Source organism: Triticum dicoccoides, chromosome 3A (genome assembly GCF_002162155.2).
Source record: "Triticum dicoccoides isolate Atlit2015 ecotype Zavitan chromosome 3A, WEW_v2.0, whole genome shotgun sequence".
Taxonomy (NCBI): Eukaryota; Viridiplantae; Streptophyta; class Magnoliopsida; order Poales; family Poaceae; genus Triticum; species Triticum dicoccoides.
Window position 1 is genome coordinate 698,623,674 of NC_041384.1, and position 1,685 is coordinate 698,625,358.

Here is a 1,685-nt window from a genome sequence, read left to right on the forward strand (position 1 = left end):
GATCCCTTACTGAAGGCATCATGCCATCGACACCATCATATGAATCAACACCAGGGTATAAACACGCAGATGAATCGGTCTGACAGAAAAGGAGATGACAGTAAGATATGGACGGGTTTCGATTACTACCTCGCGGTGGGAGAGCTCAGCCTTCCAAACGGCCTCCCTCTCGGCGACCTCGCGTTTGCGCTCCTGATGTAGCTGGCATCTCCCGCTCCTTCATGATGCGATCCTGGATGTCCACGTCCAGCGCCTTCTGCAGCTCCTTCACGAACCTGTCCATCAACGCTTTGATCCGCACCCGTATGCTCCCGGACCAAAACCAAGAAGATCTGGGGAGATGAGGCTGGACAGGGTGGAGCTCGCGGCCGGAGATGAAGAGGGCATGAGCGCAGGTGAGGGTGGCGGCGGCCACCGTGGACGAGGACGGAGTGAGGAGTCGGAGAGGCGGCGCGTAGCGTTGGCGCCGGGCTTGCCGCCGATTCACCTCGTACCGCAACGTCTTGTTGACCCGGATGCCCCCTCTCCACCGGCCGCTGCCACCATGTTCCTGTCCTCTCGACGGAGGAGCGGGCGCCGGGGGAGCTGGGAGCCTGGGATGTGCAGACGGCGGCAGCGGCGGCAACCCTAGGTCCGCCCGGAGAAGAGGAAACGAGGAGAGAAGAGGGGAAGGTTGTTTCGTGAGGAAGGGAACGCGCCCGACCAGTCGCTCCTCTTTTCTTTTTATCTTTCTAGCGACTAGCGATACAAAGCAATCAGTTTTTTTTTCTTTGTCGTACCTGTGAGACGTGGCACGCGAGAGCGACCGCTCTTTGCGCTATTCTTAAAGGGTTTAATTTCACCAACATGTTTATATTGCCTAATTAAAATCTAAACATCCAGCAACACGGTCATGTTGGGCAAGCCATAATTAATTAACTAGGTACTGATACGTCCTAGTGTTTCATTGAGATATAAAATGCATCCATGCCATTCAAATCAGAGTAGCATGCACGTATGTCATCCAGTCCAGAGAGTGATAAAAGAAATGATAAGTAAAAAGGAAACAGCAGCCTAGTACTGCATTACTAGTACTACGCGGGTCGAGCCCCAGTCCGAGTCTATCAAAAAGACTACTCAGGCCTCCTTTGGTTTGGAGGAATTTCATAAGAATTTTAGAGGATAGGATTTTTATAGGATTTTTTCTTTAAAGCCTTTTGGTTCATAGGAATAGATTTTTATTCCTACATAGGATTGGTTTCTATCCTCCACATTTTATAGGAAAATAAAAATGAGCTTAGACTCAATGGAAAAATTCCTTTGATGTAAACAAAATGACATCTTATTTCCTATTCCTACTCACAGAATTTGAGATACATGCCATCTCATTTTCTACAAAATTCCTATTCCTATAATAATCCTATCCTATGAACCAAAAGAGGCATCAACTTCTCTGTTGTCCCACGAACAGAACCAGCTTGCTCACCTCTCTCTCTCCCCAAAGAACAGAGCACGGCCGCCGTCGCCTCGATCTGCCCCGTACGGGCATCTCCGGCGACACGGCAGACACCTACAGATTCTCCTCGTCTCCCTCTACCATTTTCCCCTATTTATTTGATCCGCCGCCGCCAAAAACATCGCCACCACTCAATCCTAGCACCGCCTGATCCAGGTCCGGTGGGCTTGCCACCGGCTGCAGCGGCAAC

General features: G+C 50.5%; 1 long non-coding RNA gene across 1 annotated transcript in view; it reads right to left on the reverse strand.

Annotated features, from left to right (window-relative positions):
* The window catches only part of LOC119270297, a 3,679-nt gene extending 2,982 nt beyond the window's left edge, over window positions 1-697 (reverse strand). Inside the window, exon 1 of the long non-coding RNA XR_005134037.1 lies at window positions 130-697. This is a non-coding gene — a long non-coding RNA (uncharacterized LOC119270297). The remainder of the gene's footprint in view (window positions 1-129) is intronic.
* Window positions 698-1,685: the final 988 nt, after the last annotated feature.